Source organism: Podarcis bocagei (assembly GCF_964188305.1).
Source record: "Podarcis bocagei genome assembly, chromosome: 8".
Lineage (NCBI taxonomy): Eukaryota > Metazoa > Chordata > Lepidosauria > Squamata > Lacertidae > Podarcis > Podarcis bocagei.
In genome coordinates this window covers 36,701,678-36,719,412 of record NC_138133.1, presented here as the reverse complement: position 1 = coordinate 36,719,412, position 17,735 = coordinate 36,701,678, and the positions used below count along the sequence as shown (strand labels likewise).

The 17,735-nt window shown below is 39.8% G+C and overlaps 1 protein-coding gene and 1 long non-coding RNA gene across 3 annotated transcripts in view; one reads left to right on the top strand and one right to left on the bottom strand.

Moving 5' to 3' along the window:
- The window catches only part of LOC308593467, a 138,235-nt gene that overhangs the window by 35,776 nt on the left and 84,724 nt on the right, over window positions 1-17,735 (bottom strand). The window contains exon 6 of one of the 2 annotated variants that reach the window (XR_014010961.1): window positions 14,704-14,936. The exons of the other annotated variant lie outside the window; for it this stretch is intronic. This is a non-coding gene — a long non-coding RNA (uncharacterized lncRNA). Of the gene's footprint in view, window positions 1-14,703; window positions 14,937-17,735 lie in introns of those variants that run through there. 2 annotated transcript variants of the gene reach the window in all.
- ZNF407 (zinc finger protein 407) overlaps window positions 1-17,735 on the top strand; it is a 334,010-nt gene that overhangs the window by 311,244 nt on the left and 5,031 nt on the right. The window lies entirely within an intron of this gene.

The window sequence follows — 17,735 nt, the reverse complement described above, 5'->3', positions numbered from 1 at the left end:
TAGCTTTAAATCGCATTATAGATAACTGGCATTAGATTGGATATTTAAACAAGTTTCCATTTCCCCTATAGTACATTAACAATAATTCACCCAGATTTACCCAAAGTATCAAGGGACATCACCTTTCTCACCCCCCCCCCTTTCTTTTGAGATTTTATACAGCTTTTATTTGGCCTAAGTATCTGCTTTGCAGTGTCTTTTGAAATAAGCTTCCCTCTTCATGGGTTGTTTTCCCTATGGCCCTTGGAGTTCTATTTTGCAATGTAAAAATGAATTACAGTGTATCTATGCCGGCATTATAAAAAGGAACAAAAAGAGAGAAAATAGAATTTGGATTGCATTGAAAGAAAATATAGTACTATTTGATCAAAGCTAAGTAGGAAAGGAAGAAACAAAACAGGAATTCTTAAAAAAAATCCACTATAAACCAATCTTACTTTAATTAGTAGGAACATCAGAAAAAGAGACATTTGAAATGCATTCACTTTAATTCTGAATAATTATAAAAGGCCATGGTTCATAGTCACAATCCGAAATGTAGCTGCTTTCTATTTAGAAAGCAAAGGGTTAAAAATCCACATTTTTCAATTAGTTTTAGCACCAGATCTTCTAAGAACACACCATCTGATACTGTTCTTTTGTGTGGCAGCTGTAAAAATTCCAAGCAATTTTTACTGTCAAGGAAACTCTTGACTAAATAGAGGCTGTTAACTTAAGCAGATATCTGAGGTTATTTGGTGGCAATCAAGAACTCACAGCACTTCAGCTAATGGGTTATGATCAGAAACTGTTCCTAATAGCCAGCTAGACGGATCTGAATATGAAGATTTCTATAATTTTGTTGTCAGCTTGTGATGTACTCTAGTGCTAATTATTTGGAACAATTATGTTTTCCTAATAACAAAAGAAGAAGCAGTGAATTAAGCAGGCTTACCTTCAGATCTTTAGATAACAGTTTAAATGCACTTGCCATTAAGAAATAACATTTCTTTTTCCCCCCTGTATGGAACCCTAATTATTGAAGATGCTTGTCTTTTAAATGTGTTTCCTCTACTTCTTTTAAGTATGTTCAGTGTGTCAGTTTACATTGATGAATGTACTAACTAGTATTTTCTCAGTCTTAGGTTTATGCCCGTACCTCCCATAGACTGCTTACTTCATTTGCTTATTCAAAAACCGTAATTAGTGCGGTAATTAACATGTGGATCCTTCAAAGGGAGACTGTTAGAATCATGGGACACAGCCCATCATTCTTGCTGATGTATGGATGATAAAGAGACGTAGGTTGAGGTGACAACAGGATTTGGATTACAGCACATTAAGTGAGCTGCAGGGAAATTCAGAGAGGACCTTAGTCCATAGAGCCTTTCCTTTTGAAAAAAGTAATTATCCACACTGTTTCTATAATGCATCTAGGTGTTATCCTGCGTTTGCAGCTGTCAAATCATTTGCTTTAAAAACGCCTTTTTATAACTTAACTTTTGAGTTTTGCACATTATTTCTTAACCAATTACAGAGCCAAGGTGCCAAGATGTTAAAAAAATAATCATCTACAGAACCATAACAGAGAGAAAGAGAGAGAAAAAGAAAAAGAATGTCTTTGTGACAATTGATTTCAGACAATTTGATGGTAATTTTTGAGTTGATGTGGTTCAGAGTCTTAAAATTGCAGATATAAAGAAAAGCCCCCATTTTTGCTCAGCTCCCCAGAGGAATTTTTTTTGTGTGTACATTCCACTTTTCAAATAAGATGAATTTGTGGCATTTTCCAAGACAAAGTGAGTGAGTTATGCATATGAAGATGAATTTTTATGGCACCAATAGATGTCCCTTTGATATGCCTGCAGCTGATGCCTACAGTAGTGTGAATTGAAATACTAGTTTAATCCATGTTATCTTCCCTGGCCTTTTTACTTGCCATAACTAGTGACTTTCCTCTTTACAATGTTTAAGTCAATGCTCTGCCAGAGGGATCAAAAAGTCTACATGGAACCCTAGAGAGGCAGCATGTGGGACTAGGTGAAATGGCCTCTGTACATAGGGTATAGCTTTATTTGCTAAACAGATCATTTGAAAAACTCCTTAGGGTGTTTCTGCCCTTTTTGGCCCACAGAATAGTGGAAATCTATTCTAGACAGGTGACCTTATGTCCGCCGCGTACTATGAGGTTTGTGTCTATTAAGATAGGCTGGTGGAAGGTGGAGACCAATGTATGGTTGTAGGTTGTTTTTGTTACTACTAATTGTCACATATACAGGTCATCTGTCTCATAGGTCCTAGGGCCAGTTGATTCATCACAGCAACATTTATTTTAATGGTGCACAGTCCTGAACCTGCACACGTTTGCATGCCTAATTGTATGTGTATACCTATATGCATAATGAAAGTTATACAAATGTACAGAGCCATTCAGCAACTTTATTAATGTACATGAAATTATACACATCCATGCAAGGGAGACAGAGGTCAAATAATATAGCTTGAAGTTTTAGTTTGTTTCTGAGCAGACTTTTTCTCTGGAGCATCCCCCCCCCCCCTACTCAGACCGACTGAGTTTGTTTCTGGTTGATGTAGCAGAAGATAATTGAGCAATTATATTCAACACAAGGTGTGGTTGTCACTGGATAATCACAGTACTATGCATTATGAGTTATTCATACAGCTGCTTAGAAGTGTTTATCTTTTATTCTATGGAGAGATGCTTTCTGCCATTCAGAATAAAAGACTTCCATACTGTTCTCTGAAATCACATAATATGTGCAATTAATAGATATTTTTAGCTGTTGAGTAATCACATTAGCCCTTGCTTATCAATAGGCAGGTTTTAGGAAGCATTGAAAATATGATTCTAATTTGTGAATAACAGTTCGGAATTCACCTCATAATTCATAGGTGTGACCTCACTGAACATTGTAATTAATGGGTGTTATGTCATCTCCAGGAGTTATGAGATTTTTCAGAGCTTTTAATTGCTTTTCAATGAAAGTCATTTGAGCAATGCTATGAATACAATTGTCCTTTGAGAGTAGTGTAGTCAGAATGTAGCTGCTCCAGAGATGTCTTGGGTCTCTTCATACAAAACCTCGTGTGGTGTAGCGCCTACCATAAAACATAAGAAAAGCCTGCTGGATCAGGCCAATTGCCCATCTTGTCCAGCATCCGATTCTCACAGTGGCTGACCAGATGCCTATGGGAAACCCACAAGGCGGACCTGAATGCAACAGTACTTTCCCCTCCTGGGGTTCCCAGCATATTGCCTCCAACCACAGAGGCAGAACATACCCATCATGCCTAGCAGCCATTGATGTCGCCATTAACAGATTTATCCTCCTTGAATTTGTAAAATCCTCTCTTCAACCATCGAAGCCAAGAGCATGTTGTGAAATTCAATCTCATCTCACCTATAAGCTCATGAATTGTAAGGTATTGTCAGACTTTGCTTTCCTCCCCACCCCTCAGCAATTTTAAATATGCAGATAATAATATTAACTAACAATAAATGTTGTCATAGGGATTAATGAGAATATATGAGATTAATGAGGATACAAAGTGCTTTAAACACAAAAAGGTGTTCTTTAACCACTAAGTAGGGATGCGGGTGGCGCTATGGTCTAAACCACAGAGCCTAGGGCTTGCCGGTCAGAAGGTCAGCAGTTCGAATCCCCGTGATGGGGTGAGCTCCCGTTGTTCGGTCCCAGCTCCTGCCCACCTAGCAGTTTGAAAGCATGTCAAAGTGCAAGTAGATAAATAGATACCGCTCCGGCGGGAAGGTAAACAGCATTTTCGTGCGCTGCTCTGGTTCGCCAGAAGCGGCTTAGTCATGCTGGTCATATGACCAGGAAGCTGTCTGCGGACAAACGCCGGCTCCCTTGGCCTATAGAGCGAGTAAGCGCGCAACCCCAGAGTCGTCTGCGACTGGACCTAATGTTCAGGGGTACCTTTACCTTTACCATTTAACCACTAAGTAGTGTTGGAGAACAATCCTTGTATTTAGGATCGCTGAACTGGACTGAATAACTGGTTATAATAAGCTATGTATAATAGTCTCTCTCTCTCTCTCTCTCTCTCTCTCTCTGTGTGTGTGTGTGTGTGTGTGTGTGTGTCACACACAGAGAGTGTTTCCACACAGCAGTTGTGGCTTTGGTGTTGCTTATGCATGCAAGTTTTTCACAACATATTCATGATGTCATCCTTATAATGCCATTCCATATTATTTTCCTATTTAATTCAGATTTACCATTTGTGCAGTTTATTTTAGTTAATTTTGTTTTGTTTTGTTGTTTTTAAGTGTAAACCCAGATTGAATGGGAAATAATATGGTACAGCATTTTGGTGAGGATGGTGTCATGTGGATGCTGTGCAAAATTTGCATGGATGAGCACCACCAAACCCACAATAAACAGCCTACTGGAAGTGCCCTAAGTGGAAAAATTTTGTCCGACCTCCATGGCCTCCCACTCCTGAGATGATGTTAAGCTGTAAAACAGTACAGTTTATAATATCACATCTCCCTCAGGCTTTTCTGCAAGCAGAAAGTTGTACCAGTTGCTCAGGATAAGGAAAAATAGTTGTTCAGGACCAACCTTTTGCCAGACTGCAGCTCCACTCATTGAATTACTCCTGGCCGCCTTGGTTGGCCTGGGAACTTCCCATTTGAATTACAGGACAGCTGCACACTTCAAGAGGAGCCTGCATGGAGATGAGGCATATACAAGCTGTGGCTTATCCCTAAAATAAATGCTTTTGAGTTGAGATAAGTTCTGAAATATGTAAAAATAAAGAAATAAAATAAAAAGGGATGGTTCTTCTGAGAACACGCTAGCCACTTTCCCCCCTTGTTACTGAGTAACCACAGTTGTTCTACAACAGGCATCCCCAACCTTTGGCCCTCCAGATGTTTTGGCCTACAACTCCCATGATCCCTAGCTAACAGGACCAGTGGTCAGGGATGATGGGAATTGTAGTCCAAAACATCTGGAGGGCCAAAGGTTGGGGATGCCTGTTCTACAGTCTTCTGCATTGGTTGGTGTGTCTTGAAGGTCTGCTATCCAGGCAGTCTAAATCCCAGTTTCCTTTGCTCTTTTTGAAGGAGAGCCATAATTTTTAACACTTATGGCAAAGGTACCTTGTTCATCTTTGCTGCATCGAAGAAAATAACATAAAATATTATCAGTTAGTTAATAATGAGTAGGTTTTTTAGTTTTCCTGAAATTGCAAATTGTTGGTCACAATCACCCTGCAGGTATTACCCAACTGCCTGTGAAATTCTGCCCTGTTAGCTACAGCTTTTACTCTCTAGATCAGGAATGGAGTACCTGTTGGGCCCAACACCTATCGGCCCCACCTAGCATGACTAATGTTACGAGATGGTAGGAGTTGTAACTGAACAATATATGGAGGATTACAGACTCCCCAGACCTGCTCTAGATCTGGACAAAAGCTTTAAAAACTCCTGCTGATTCATGCTGGAGCAAGTCTACTAAACTAAGACTTGCTTGTGAATAAACACACATCTGAATACATTAAAATATTTTATATAATACAAGTAGAACTGAGACTGTACTGACTAGAAAGTAAAGTACTATCATCCTGATAACTTTTGGCACAAAACCCTTTTAAAAGACTGCTGACAACAATAGATGGGCAATTAGTTCACATTTGAAATAACAAGGAAGTAACATAGAATTTAACCAATTAACTCACATCCAATTATTTAACCCCCCTTCAAACATTTTAATGGACAAATAGAGTTGTATGTAAAAAAAATTAAATATACAAGTTACCATCTGAAAAATATTATTTTGTTTAAATAATCCCAACCTTTCTTTTTGTTTGTTTTGGGGGGTTTTTGGTGCTGGGGAAAAACACACACCCAACCTTTCCTTCCCCAAACACTGATATAAAGGTTGTGTTGAGTGTACGTATCTTTCCACCCAGTAAACAGGGTATTGCTTTATCTCTCCATTTATTGCTGAGAAAACATGTATTACCTGCTACATTGACACCAAATTGGGGTGATCATGAAAATACTTCCTCCTCTTTGGATAATCTTTTGTTATAACACTTCCCCTCCCCCCCCCCTTTTTGGTGGGGAAAATAAAATATAGTATGTAAACCAATTATTCAACCAAATTACTTTGATCAGTGGGAACTGACAATTAGTGTTACAGCATCTCAACAGTGAAATCCACACAATAGAGCAGTCTGCTCTGCGAATTAAATGAACGTAGTGAATTTATTTTATGCAGCAAGCACAAGAGAGAGAGAGAAGGATGAATAAAATCAGATTTGTTCAACTGTTTTCTTACTCATTCTGTTCAGCATGTTAGAAGTTAATTGTTTCATTTTTCTAATTGATAGTTAATGTATTGTGACAGCTCTCCTGACAGAGCTCTAGATGACTAATGTCAGCACTTAGAAAATATTCACAGGGGAACCTGCTGATCAGTTAATCAATGGCTCTTAGAAATTTGCCACCCCACCAGCCACTGTTTGGATTGCCAATAGCAGCAGACCAAGTACACATTGGTCAGGCTGTGCTTGTAATGCTGTGTGCCCTTAATTCTTTTAATTCTGCCCCCCCCCATAAAATACACACTGTAGGATAGAATGTAAGGCACATACAAAGCAAAGGCACATGACTAGGTTTATTCCCAAAGCTCAAGCACATCATCAGCACTTCCATGAAATAGCTGTGAAGCTGCAAAAGCATTCTGGGTATTGTCATGCAAATGAGAATACCAAGCACACCACTTTGCTTCAAAATTGCTCTGCAGTGACAATTAGCTTTTAAAACAGAAGTAGGTTTTGTCAGACTTAAGCTTGCAACCATAACCCTATACACAGTGTGGAACCAACTTTCAAAGGGGAGGGGAAGGGAAGCATTGAGAACCCTGCATAACAAATCCCAATTCAACTTTTCTGTGTTCAAATTATCATACAGGGAACTATAAGCTTCCAAGTGCAAGATTTATTCCAATTTAATCATATGGCTGCTACAAAATTGGAAGTCCTTTGTATACACAGAGCTGATCTGTGTGTAATGCTAAGCCAAACAATGGTTTAGTGTGAACGTGTGCATTCCTGGAGAGAAGATAGTGACCACTGCTCTCCATTCCAGGTTCTCTTACTGCTTGCAGCACAGCTGTGACCTAAGCCATAATTTTGGCTTAGCATGTTCTCCAAACCAAGGCTTGTGGTTTGTGATGCTCGATACAAAGCCATGGGCGCTCCTGTCCCCTCTTCCACAAAGGCAAAATTCCCTGGATGCACACCCTAATGAATTGTGCTGTACATGCATGTGCTGCCAGCCATCTCCACTCTTCCCTACATCCAGCTCTTCTCATTTTCCCTTCCCCGAATTTTCTTTTCCCTCGAGACTTGCCATAGATCTACCTCACCATCCTTTCAAAGCATTGTAAACTTTTTCCTTTGGGCTGGGATTGGGGGCACCTGAAACTGATATATGGCTTTATCCCTTCCCAGATCCGCTGAAAGAGACAGTTATCAAACCGCTTCTTAAAAAACCTTAGATGCGGCTAATATGGCCAACTATCGCCCAGTCTCAAATCTTCCATTTTTGGGCAAGGTGGTTGAGTGAGTGGTTGCTGAACAACTCCAGGCACGTTTGGAAGAAGTGGACCACTTGGATCCCTTCCAGTCAGGATTCAGGCCTCATCATGGGACTGAAACTGCCTTGGTCGCACTGGTCGATGATCTCCGGCGGGCTAGGAACTGTTTCCTAGTTCTGTTGGATCTCTCAGCGGCTTTTGATACCATTGACCATAAAATTCTTCTGGACTGTCTACAGGGGCTGGGAGCTGGGGGCACTGTTATACCCTGGTTCTGCTCCTTCCTCCTGGGCCATGTTCAGAAAGTGGTGGTGGGGGATGAGTGTTCAGGCCACTGGGCTCTCACTTGTGGAGTGCCTCAGGGTTCTGTCCTCTCCCCCATGCTTTTCAACATCTACATGCAGCCGCTGGGAGAGATCATCAGGGGTTTGGGCTTGGTGTTCATCAGTATGATGATACCCAGCTCTACCTGTCTTTCAAATCAGAACCAGTGAAGGCAGTGAAGGTCCTGTGTGAGTGTTTGGAGGCAGTTGGGGGATGGATGGCGACTAACAGATTGAGTTTGAATCTTGATAAGACAGAAGTACTATTTTGGGGGCACAGGAGGTGGGCAGGTGTTGAGGACTCCCTGGTCCTGAATGGGGTAACTGTGCCCCTGATGGACCAGATGCACAGCCTGGGAGTCATTTTGGACTCACAGCTGTCCATGGAGGCTCAGGTCAATTCTGTGTCCAGGGCAGCTGTTTACCAACTCCATCTGGTACGCAGGCTGAGACCCTATCTGCCCGTAGACTGTCTCGCCAGAGTGGTGCATGCTCTAGTTATCTCTCGCTTGGACTACTGCAATGCGCTCTATGTGGGGCTACCTTTAAAGGTGACCCAGAAACTACAACTAATCCAGAATATGTTAGACTGGTGACTGGGAGCAGCTGCCGAGACCACATAACACCGGTCTTGAAAGACCTACATTGGCTCCCAGTACGTTTCTGAGCACAATTCAAAGTGTTGGTGCTGACCTTTAAAGCCCTAAACGGCCTCGGTCCAGTTTACCTGAGGGAATGACTCCTTCTGCCCGGACACTGAGGTCCAGCACCGAGGGCCTTCTGGCACTTCCCTCGCTGCAAGAAGCCAAGTTACAGGGAACAGTGGCACCCGCCCTGTGTAATGCCCTCCCACCAGATATCAAAGAGAAAAACAACTACCAGACTTTTAGAAGACATCTGAAGGCAGCCCTGTTTAGGAAAGCTTTTAATGTTTAACAGACTATTATATTTTAATATTTTGTTGGAAGCAGCCCAGAGTGGCTGGCGAAACCCAGCCAGATGGGCGGGGTATAAATTATTATTATTATTATTATTATTATTATTATTATTATTATTATTATTATTATTATTATTATTATCTCTACCTAGTATGTGTTATGATGGGGAGGTCTGCACATCAGCATTGCATGTAGAAGGCCCCAGGCTTAATCCCCAGCATCTCCAGGCAGGACTTGGAGAGACCCCTGTCTGAAACCCTGGAGTGCTACTGTCAATAACTGTTCCTACAATATGTTTCTTCCCCCATCATAACTGGCTATTTTTTCTGTATGCTTTTAAAGAATCGTTGTTTACTTTAAACCTTTTAAGAATGAAGTGATATAAAGAAGTGCTTAGATAGTACTAGCTCCTATGAGAGAGTGGATATTCTCATGTCAGTCCCAACCCAATAAAGGTCTGTTTTTATGGTCTTGTGTTGTACTATTGATTTATAAGGAAATAATAGATTATCACTTCCATTCACAACAACAACAAAATTAACTCATTTATTTATTTAAAATTAACTGTTAAGAGGTGTAGTAGCTTTTGAGACACAAAGAGAAAAAGGCATTTGTATACAGAAAACAATGATGTCGTTGAACACTTTTATGCTGCTGTGATGTCATCTAGCTAAGAATGAAAAATTGCCATTTGAATCAAAGAAAAGGAGAAATCTACAATGTATATTTTTTAACTAGAACTCCAGGCGACCAGTTGATCAAACAGAACATATTAAAATTGCTGGCTCAGTTTTGGGCATTCACAGACTTAATTGGCAGTCCCTTTGCCCTCTTGCACTTAAGCCTGTAGCTTCCTTTGTCTACAGGCATGATGTAAAGTGACAGTAGCTGAGGTTTCCTAAAAAGGAAGCATGCAGTATGACAGACCCATCTGTGACTGCCTTCTGAAACAAAAATGCCCAATTCTGTCATTACTGCCTTTTGTTTCTGCACAATGCTTTCCATGTGACTGTTTTGTGAACGCTTGCTGGTAGAGTCCATAAGCTACAATTTATCTCACTCCTTGCCTTATTGTGCCCCTTGTCCCCAGTTATCATACTTGCTTCCTTGCCAATTCATGCTCTTCTCCAGCTTTCCATTAAACCTACAAATGCTCCTAGCAATCTTTCACGTTACAGAAATGCACACCTAACATGTGCTATATGGATTGCGGCTCAAAACTAAACTGCAAAAAAGCATTTCATCAGTTACAAGGATGTAAGTGTACGGTTTGTGTTAAGTTCCAGAATTCATAAACCTGTAACAATTTTGTTATATTGGTGTCAGTTTTCATTATTTTCATGAATGGGTGTTCCCTGCTTAATGCGCAGTATTTGCATCTGATGAACCAAACAGTTTAAACACAGTTTGTTTAAATGCTTTATAAATTTATATTCAAATTTATCAGGAATAATTCTATTTGAAATCACATAGGACTAAGTACATTTACTGTAAAATACATTTGAGTTGAAATGCCTGAACCAGCTCATTAATCTACAGATCTGCAATATAATTTTAGTTGTGTTTTTAAGGGAGTAGTGGGGGGACCTTGTTTCATTGTGGTTGATGTTGCTTTTAGTGAGAAATTGTTTAGAGAATCAAAGCATAAGCTTTCTTTAGCAAAACAAACTCATGAATGCATGGGGTGGGCTGTCAATACCTTGTATTCTTCTGTTGTCTGATGTTGCAAGAGTATTTCTTGGGGGGAAAGGCAACCAGAAGTATTTTGTACTTCAGAGGTTAAGAACAGCATCTTAAATTCTACCGGGGAAAAAATGCTTTTCTGTGAGTGCAGGACACACACAAACAAGCCCTGTGATGTGAACCAATATTTACTTATCAAAGGAACTGTAAACAGGGAGGAGATGGTAGTTTCCCAACCTCAATCTTCTAGTGGCAACTGCTTCTGCGCCAGGGATATATAGTGCTTTAAAGGTGTTTGCAGTCCCAATATTGCACAGTTGGGTCATAAATACAACACCAAGTTTATACTGAAGTTCAGTACAATCCAGTGCTGCTGAATAACATTCATGCATTTCAGTACAACTTGCTGAGGAAGCCTCATGGAAATAGTATCATAGAATTGTAGAGCTGGAATTAATTGACGTCTTGCACCAGTTTTAGTTTGTGGGTTAGATTGGATCCCTTGTTTGATGCTAGCTTCTAGTTTTGCAAATGTGGAAGTTTCAGGTGCACTTTTAAGGGTCAAATTAGGCACAGGGCAGAAAATCTGTGATAGAGAGTTTGTTTAATAATTGGAGCTGCAAGGAGGAAGAGGAAGGGAAAGATCCATTGGGTGAGCTGCCCTTCCTTTCACACAGCATTGAATAAAATGCATTACATATTATGGTTCTTCATAGACTTTGCTAAATTTATAGAACGATAACCCACACCCAATAAAAGACAGTTTCAAAGTACACAAAGAACCAAATATTGGGAAATGGTTCAGTTTCCGGGCCATGTTGCCTATCACTCCAGTGAGGTGGACTTTGTTCTGAAGAAGCTGTGCATGGGTTCAAACAGCTTCCCTTCTTCAACAGGACTATAGTCATTACTTCATGGAATTCAGGTGGTCATAGTTCATGTGATGAGGACTACTGCACAGGGGACTGACAGGACCACCAAGACTTGTTGAACAAGAAGCAGCAAACCGGAAACAACAAAGGGCACTTAAAACACACAGACAGACTTGATAGAGGTAACATGTCTGCCTGTTATGGTCAACTGAAATCCCTGCTATGTGCGACCATCTCCGCTTAATTTTTTTTAAAGGCACTGACTTTAGTAGAAACATACTATTAAATAGTGTTTAAAAGAATGTCATTATTAACAAATGTGTTTAAGTACTACATTTCAGAGACTGGCAGTGAAAAGACATGACAAGCTGGCAAGGATTGCTCACCACTCATACCAGAGAATCAGCTCCCCTTCTTTCTCCACTTGAGTGGCAGCTATTCCTAAAGGTTTGTCAGGTAGTAAGACAAGGCAATGAAGTGCCACACTTTGGGGCATGCTTTTAGTTCAGAAACATACTGTTGACAAAAGTTAATTGGGTAGTTACTGCAGCAAAATGCGTCTTGTTTCTCAGTATCAAATCAGTTTTTTAATGTCCTCCTTCAGGAACCTAAGGACTAATTCACAAGTGCATGTACATCATTGGGTTACTCAGTACATAGCAGAGTGTGGGAACTGCGTCTACTTAGAATGTGATGTCTGAGAAAATGTTTTTATATGAAAGCTCTTTATGGTTCTTCTCCCCTCTTCTCTCGGATTGTTTAATAATAACAACAACTAGAAAGCACAATCCTTGACTGCTGAACAATGATCACTCCCATTTGCTGAAAAAACTAGGGTTGCCATATTTCAAAAAGTGAAAATTCAGACACAAAAGTGTTGTTTTTAAGTTTGGCCCAAAGCTGTTGAGCTTTTTTTTTCTTTCCAAAATCTAAAAAATGTATGGGCTGCCATACACCTGGATTTCCCCAGACATTTTGGCGATTTCTGGCCAAACACTGTTTATGGCTATGTCAAAGGCATTTTTTTTCTAGTTTCAATTTCAGTTAACCCATCCCAATTTTCCCTCATCTGGATTAAACAAATAATTCTATTCTTAAAACCTTTCAGGATTGAGTTGGAAGACAGTTGCATTTGGGATTCAATAAGTAGGGGAATACTCTTTTCTGTAGAAGAGATAAGCAAAATTCATCCATAGGTATAAGATTTCAAATGTTAGAAAATTTAAATAACCCTATAACCATATAAACCACAACAAAATAAAATCCCTAAGAATGTCGCAGATTCGAACCGCCAACCTTCTGATTGGCAAGCTTGTGCCCCCTAAAAAAACCTTATTGTCCTCTCTGGTCCATTCTAACCCACTCTGTGAAATTCGTCCTGTGGAAGTGTTGCAAGATATGCAGGTTGGATAAGCATTTATAGATTTAATCTTGATCTAGACAAAATGATGGGAAGTATTGTTGATGTAGAAGTTGGTGGGGTTTTTGTCATGTTCCTCCTCTGAGAGCAAATGCTCTGTCTTTCTGTTGCTTCAAACCCAGGAAGTATTTATGGCCAGGCATAATCTTTATCTGCTTTGGGCAGATACATCAGCCATGGCTGTACCTAAACAAGGGTGATCAGTCCACCATTATACATGTCTAGGTAATGTTTATCTTAGATCACTGTGACACAGTCTGTGTAGAACTGTCTTTGAAGTCTATCTGGTAACAACTGTCTCAGAATACAATTGTCTGCCTGTTCGCAGGAAACAGTGAGAGGGAACTGTGCTAACACCTGTGCAGAAAGATCTATACGTAGGCTTGCAATATGTTTCTGGGTACAAGTCAAGCTGCTAATACCCTGAACAGCTTGGGCCTAGAATGCCTTGAATAACTTTCCCTTCCATTATTACTATCCTTGGGCACTAAAATCATTGAACTAACCCCTACTCTTAAGCGCTGGTGTTAGGTAGCAAGTTGAGACAGGGCATTGTTGGTGGTGACACCCTTCTTACGGAAGTGCCTTCCTAGAGATGTTTAGCAGGCCTGTTTGGTTCTGGCTTATAGGTTGGCTCAGGCCTCCCAGTTTCAGCTGACGCTGAGTGAGGCATGAATTTTATTCCAGTCTTACTTAATTGTTTTATTACTAATGGCTGCTATATTATTTTATGGTATTTTTTAAAAAAAAATTTGAACTAATTTTATTATTCTGACAAGATTTTATATTGTCATTTGACCCTGGACTGTTTAAAGCGTGTCAAATAAATAAATGATTTTAGTAACATCAAAGCAATGAAATTTGACCCAAATGAATCAACAGAAGAGCTTCTATTAAAGGAAATTAAAGGAGTCAAGGTTTAATACCCTGGCCTCTCTTTATGCCTCACAATAACTACTGTATGAAGTGGCCCTTTGTTGCCATAGATCCTTCAGTAGAACCGCAATTACTGTTAAGGCTGCAATCCTAGAAACAATTTCATCAGAGTAAATTCCCATGAACTTAGTGAGAGTTACTTGTAAGTAGACATGCATAGGATTATGCTGTAAGTTTTATTTTCCTTTTTAAAAGCATGTGTGTGTGTGATATCTCTTCTTTAAAATAGTTCACCAAACCTCCACATTCCTTTTCAGTAACTACTTACAGAATAGTCTCTTCACCTTTTAGCACAGTCCAGAATTAGGCAACATCAAAAATGTACAGACAAGCACACATCTATGAATTTATATCAGTTCTATACTGCTTTCTTCCCCTTATTATGGACATGTTCACATGAATGGGGAAAAATATATAGCCCCCCCCCCCGAGTTCATTGGAGGAAAGGTGGGATGAATAACAATGATAAACAATTGTTTGGGTAATTTGAGATCACTATACCCATTGTAGTGAAATATATGTGATTAAAAACCTGTACAGTGGACTAGCAATACCAACCCATCCAAATAATTTGAAGCAGAAGATATTCTTAAACTCTATGGAGAACAGCAGCCTGTGCTGTTTACATGCTAAATGTTTAAAAGTCTTCCACAAAAGGGGGCTCAACCCTATACTCTGAGGAGTGCTGTCCTTGAAGTTGCTTGGGAACACAATGATCAGAACTTATTGCTGATGTTTTCTAAGCATTTAGTGGCAGCCTTTTGATAGTGGAGTGACCTCTACGACTATCTCTAAACATTTTCAATTTACAGGCTCAAGAATTTTTGCTGTCTTTGACTCTCATTCTTTTGAAGGGGTCAGCCCTTTGCGAATTTGCCACAAGAAAGAAAGAGCTTAAAATGCCCTGTAGACATGACTAGCTTAATAGGAGTATAGTGGCAAGAAGCACACAACATACAATATGTTTTAATATTTATAGACAAAATTCACATTGTTTTAAGTGTACACAAGCAGCTGCTGTCATTTGGCTGTGAGCAGATGTTAGACCTCCAAAAGCATCGCTGATAATTAAAATACTAACAGTTAGTGTTTTACCCCAGCTGCAGGTTCTGTTTACTGTAAATCTGATTTTAATGGTGCCTCTGTGCAGTTGTTGAATAGTGGTTTGTTTTCCACCATACATAAGAAAGTGTCTGCAATGAAGACAAATGGTTATTTCCTATAATTTGCTCTGGAAAGATATGACAATACATGGTAACGTGCTTCCATTTATAAACAAGGCATAGATATGACTAGCAAGTTATGACAGTAATCATTTTTAGTGCACTAACAAGAAAACGTAACTAGGCAAGTTAAATATAAGACCCCAAAATTCTCAGTTGGATCACCTGGAGACTATGATACCATTTTGCCAATTAAAGTATTAGTTTTTGTTGTTATTACTATCAATTATTTACATAGTAACATTGGTGTATGTTGTGGTACACAGACCAACATGAACAACAACAGAAGGTCTTTTTGTAAATCTGTTGAGGGCAGAGTTTATCTCCTTGGGTGCTGTACACATGCTGAATATACTGGTGTAGGGCTCAGTGGAACGGCTTGGCCCTGCCTCATACACACACTAGGGCTGAATTCAATCAGCATTTTTATTCAGTTTTCCTGGTGTTTCCTTATTCATTCATTTGCATGTTTTAGCAGATCTTTCCCATGATATAGAAGCCACTTCTGGAAGCCTAGTAGAATATTGTGGAAGCTTACCACTCCTTTCTGTATTAATTGTTTCCAGAAAAAATATTCTTTGCAACCCCATTAACCTGGAATATCATGGGACAATATTTGGGGTGGTATCCCAGCATACTTCTTTCCCGCTGTTTAAAATTAAGTGTGGGATGTCAGCATATTGATTAAAAAGCCACAGTTCCATAATGAACATGTAATGCGGTATAAAAGGTAAGTTAGAAAGCATTAGCATTATAACCTGGAAAATTAATGCAATAATCCAAATCTGAATGTGCCCTCATGGCTATTTACAATGGGGATCCTGTGTGCCTCTGATATAGTCATCTAACCAGTCCTCTCTTTTTCAAGGCCCTGGCCCACAAATTACATCACACTAACAGTAAAGCAAGAACTGTTTCTTGCAAATGGAATCTTAATGTCTCTCCTGTCATGACAAAGTTATGCTTATGTTCTTTGGAGCGTGCAAAGAGGATATGGTGATGTAGCTTTCAGTTTGGCCTTTGGTACTGATATCCTTTCGTTGTTGGAAATCTCTACCAGCCTTTCAATGTTCTACATTGGAGAAAGAGAACCAGTGGCCCTCCAGATGTTGATAGACTCCAGCTAGTTTTGAAAATTATCCACATGTCTGCCCTTTCCTCTGGCTGCAGAAATTAAGGCACCCGAGCTGGGGGGTGAGGGGGACAACATGAACCTACTCTTTTAAGGGAGTTTGATGGAAAAGAGCTTAAACTGGTGCAACAGAAATTTTGCATATTTTTTGGAATAGTCTCCTCATGGTTGCATTTGAAGCAGACACCTATGCCTGTTGACTGCATGAGTAACTTGGATCCAGGATAAGCAACTAATAGAGCTGGTGTTGCTTGGCTTTTTCTTATGGGTTTTTGGGGTTAAATTAAGGTCTTCTTTCTCTTAAACCAACATGCTTTATACTGCCTTCATGGTTGTTCCCTTGACAGCCTGGTGTGAAGGATTCTGCCCACGTAGCTTTAATTTCCAGCATGTTTAAAAGCCATAGAGGTGCTATTTGGCCCCTTAGAAAGTCTATTGCTTGCACAGCTTCTAAATAGGAAGCTAGACCATGTGAGAAGTCTACTTTTTCCATGTACCCGGAAGAACATTGAACAGCTTTGAAAGCAAAGACGACCACAATAGGAAAGGCCCATGTCTGTATAAGGAGTTTGAGGAAAGAGTTCCACATTATTTCAACTAATCTCCAGCGTATTCCTGTATTGCAGGGGGTTGGACTAGATGACCCTTGGGGTCCCTTCCAACTCTACAATTCTATGATTCTATGTATGCTCAGGAACTGGTCGTATTATTTCACATAGAGACTGACATGATTAAAAAAACCACCCATTAAATGTACAATTGTTTGGATATCCCTCCAACCACAGGGCAGGATTTCCATTTCACTTCACCAGTCATGATAGCCAACATATCAACCACAGATTGTTGACCTGTTGTCTCCTTTAAACATAGAGAGGCAGGGGAGATCAGCTGTTCTGCTAAGATAGCTGGAGAAAAGGAGGTGACTGGCTTTCCTGCGTGATATCTGGTGCTAGGTTTGGGGGTGAGCTTTGGGCAAGGGAAAATATCACCACCGTTATTTCTGTGGATAAATGCATTGTCCTGAAACACGGCCATTCTAGATGAAATTAATTTTTGTAGATGTAAATGGTTTGCATAGTTTTAATGAACGTAGAGCACAAAAATGGCATTATTTCTGCTTCTTACAATCCTTCAGATAAAATCTTAGAAAAACACATATTTAGAAGCATAGACAAGGTCATCACCACCTTTTAAAGAATCTTATATGATCTAACACTTGGTCCATTTCCTTGATTTCATTTTGAAGAGTATGTTATGCTTAGTCCAAGCTTATGCCTGTTAAGGGGGGGGGGGTGTTTGGAAGCAAAAGCAAAGGTTTGCATGCAATATTGTATTAACCCAGACTTTCCTGACATGTTACACATTTACTTTTGGAGACGAGTCTTTTTAATGCCGTCTTTATCTGCTACACGATGCATGAAATCTACTTTCTGTTTTAGAACTGCAAATGACCCTTGACCCCTTTAGTGGAGACACAATGTGACCTTTCTATTGTCATCAGCTTTCATTCTCTTGAAAATTCTATGAATTTTTATTACAAGTTTTTTTAAGCCAAGCTGAGGCTTCAACAAATTACTTGACACAGATGAGATGAAGTTGTTGAAGTAGTGTTAGATAAGTTTTACAGCCAGCATGTG